The 3,754-nt window shown below is 32.8% G+C and overlaps 1 pseudogene; it reads left to right on the top strand.

Moving 5' to 3' along the window:
* The first annotated feature begins 1,870 nt into the window (after positions 1-1,870).
* On the top strand, positions 1,871-1,970 carry LOC122126509 (annotated as a pseudogene).
* Positions 1,971-3,754: the final 1,784 nt, after the last annotated feature.

Genomic DNA, 3,754 nt, shown 5'->3' with positions numbered 1-3,754 from the left:
TGATTTGAGAATGACAACCTTTTTATACTACATAACCAAGTTTTACTGAAGTACCAGTGTTTTGAAGCACTAAGGATCTTCTCAATTAATGTTTTTCTGAATTCTATTTGACTTCTAATTCAAGTTTTCCGAGCCTTGGTAGACAAATTATGGATCTTATCCTTCCAGGAACTATTTTTTGGCCTACTTATACTGGACTAAAATCTTTCATTAATCATTAGGAGAGGGGTATTAAAGATATTCTTGTGACATTTGTGATCTTGTTCACTCGTATGGGCTGGTCATCTGTAAATTGAAAGTGTGAATTACAGTAGTTTCTCTCAGATTTTGTGATCTCATCTTTCATTTTAAGTTGCCTTGCATTTCACAATTGCTTACTGCTAAACCCTGTGTAATTGGGGCCCTAAATTATTATAAGAAATGAGAAGTTAAGATGAGTCTTCAATTACTTTCTGTTGGCATGTTGCATGGGCCTAGGTGAGAAGACTTGCCCTTGTTATCTGATGATGCAGATAACTGGGACCTGGGATCCTAGGACGCGTGGGTCCTGTAGAATAATAATACCTTTTGGATATCATATCAGCAAAATTTGGGTATGATCAGAAATATGGAGAAATCCATTCTGGGTCCAGGGAGTTAAAACAATATACAGAGCAGCAGAGTAAAATTCCTTGCAGATTAGAGGAAAACAACATTTTTTTTTACCATGTGAATTCAGTAGACTAAGAACACTTAGAAGGTATCACAAGTTTATACCGAAGACATTGCATTGATACTTCTTATATTCTAATATATATTCTAAACCTAATTATTTATATTCCAATCTATTTATTGCAATAAATATCAATTTATTTGTCAAATTATCGATTAATTTTAGTAAGTTTCATTGTGTGAAACATAAAATTAGCACATAAAAATACAAAATATATAACTATATGTAATATAAGGAAATGTTTTTCATTGTTCTGTTGTGGTTAGGGTATCAAAGGCAACTCTGTTTTACAGTATTATTCCATTATCTCTACCTCAGAGTTTGGTAGAGTTAGACCTAAAGCTTTACCATTTGTAGATTTACAGCCTAGAGGCAAGAGGAAACACTGTGATTAAAACATTACCAATTTAAGGCCTAATATCAAGGAGAAAAATATGGACTTCTTCTGGATCTATGGAAATATTTGGTGATATAAATTCAGTAGTTTATGTTCCTGCCTGGTTGGATGGTAGACAGGTCAGGACATTAGGTAATCATGCATAAGAACAATTTTTTTCACCTTCTTGGCTTTAGCTATTTTTGAAATGGTAGGTATAATAAACAATTACATTTTGATAAAATACTTTCTAGTCAGAACTGTTTATTTCTCTATGATCCCTTGTAACTAAGATAGTTTTGTTCCAGTAAGATAATCTTTGCTGTCAGGGTAAGATATTCTGTTTGGTCTGTTACTACATGGAAGAAGGGTAAAGGGTCATTAGACATTTGTGCCAGTAAGACCTCATTTGGGAAATTTTAAGCTGCAAAAGTTTAGAAGTAGCTCTTCAGCAAGGCTTACTTTGAATCCATTAGCTCCACAAAGCTAACTCAGTTGATAAATAAGTACTTGAAAAGCCATCTCTTTGAGCCTAGCTATAAAGGCTTCAAAGTATGATCAAATTTAAAATGAAAAAGACTTAAAATAGTCATTGGCAAAAAAATGCAAGTGTGAGCAATCTACCGAACAATATGTTTTTTCCACTATACACAGAACTTCAGAGAAATAAGATCAGTAGCATTGTTAGTAACAATAAGGTTTCCTTGTTACAAATAGACAACCAAGGATATATGCCTGTATAGAGATTGCATCATTAACTACTTAAATATACAGGATACTACATGCTTCGGCAGCACGTATACATAAATTACAACAATATGGAGATTAACATGCCACTTGGACAAGGATGATATGAAAATATGCGAATTATTCCATATTTTTTATTTTTCAGTTGCTAGAAATTACAAACAGTTATTAAAAAGTTGATTACAAAAATACAAGGGTAACAACATATGTGATTCATATAATTAAAAGTTAGTTTGATATCAGTGTATTAAATCTTCACCTTAGAAAGGTCTTTACATAGCATAACCTTTACAAAACTTGTACATTAGATAACATTTTAATTTTATCCCAAAGAAATAAAATAGTATAAGGACCTTGGAGAAAAAAGAATCTTAAACTCTTTTTATATGGAATGCAATCTGTAAGGACACATTTATTAATGAATTTATATAATATATAACAATGTAGTATTCAAAGTATTATATCTAGGAGAGAATGAAATAGATTATGGACATTTTACAAACAGAATACAGAATATGTTAAAATATACTTTCTTCAGACAAGCACTGGAAATATATTCAGGTTCTGTACTACTCATTTCAACAAATATGGTAAAATTATTTCTGATTTAAAAAATCACAAGCTCTACAGAAATCATTATAGATGTATACAAACAACTCTTGAACATATTTTGCCATCAAAGTCAGGCAATTCATTTGGAAGAATACCATGGAATCCATGAATTTTTAAAGTAAGATATTGCTGTTGCTTTGTATTGTGAAAATATTTTGTACAGAGACAAAGGATGGACTCGCATTTTTGAAATTTAAGTAACTTAACCAAATCATTAAGACATAGGAGAACAATTTGTACAGCCTTTCACAACTTCAAAGAGGTAGTCATACATAGTTATCTTTTGGCAGTATCAAATGCAGTTTCTTCCAAGTTGTTCTTCAGACCTGGTTTAAAATAATGGTTCAAAAGAAGGAGATCAAACAAATCTTTGCTGTTTCTATTCCCAGCAGCAAGATGCAAGGAGGTCAAGAGGCCTTTCGTTTAGACATTCGTATCTGCATCATGATGAAGTAAGAAAGAAGCCACACTGGTATTATTCCACGTATAAGCACTGTGCAGGTGTGTCCAGCCATTCACAGTTATTGCATGAATATCTGCCTCGAGCCACCAACTCATGGACAATGTCTCAGTGTCAACTGTAGGTTTCTTGATGAAGAGCGGTATACTCATCGTCATCCCTAGTATTCACACGAGTGGCCTTTTTGGAAAGTTTTCGCCACACTGTAGAAAGTCGATTAATTTCAGCAGGCCAAAGAAGAAATTTGCTTGGATCCTTCTCCATTTTTTTCTTACAAATGATACCATTCCTCACTTTTTCATCTTCTTCCTTGTCTTCATCAGAATTGCCTAACCAGAGACTTTGAGTACCAGTCGGAATGAGGTGTCCATGTATTTCCCCAGTAGTTGACGTTGGTTTAATAATTAAACTTCAGTAGAGAAGCAAAAAGTTTAAAAACTGTTACAAAGTAAAGTAATTAATCAGAATATGTTACTATTCATAATAATCATAAGCTGAATTTATAGTGATAGTCAAATATGTAAGAAATGAGACAATTTGCCATACATTTGCACTTAATAAGTGAGAAAGAATTTTCTAGGTCTCTTAAAATATATCTTAAGTTTAATAAAGAACCTATTCTGTGACATCATATGATAATCAGATAAAGCTGATATTAGAGCAAAGAACAGATTCTACTAAGTTTTTGTATGTTAATGTATATACTTATTTTGGTTGTGGGAAACTGTGGGGATTTCGCTTGTGTTATTGCTCTTGCTAGGCAGGCGTCATATCCGTGGTTAATTTTAGGATAGGGGTTCCCTTTCCACAAGAACATGCACCTGATCTGTCATTTTAGCCTTCCTAT

The sequence above is a fragment of the Dipodomys spectabilis genome, unplaced genomic scaffold (assembly GCF_019054845.1).
Source record: "Dipodomys spectabilis isolate Male_0828 unplaced genomic scaffold, ASM1905484v1 ptg000281l, whole genome shotgun sequence".
Lineage (NCBI taxonomy): Eukaryota > Metazoa > Chordata > Mammalia > Rodentia > Heteromyidae > Dipodomys > Dipodomys spectabilis.
This window is presented reverse-complemented; position numbering and strand designations above follow the sequence as displayed.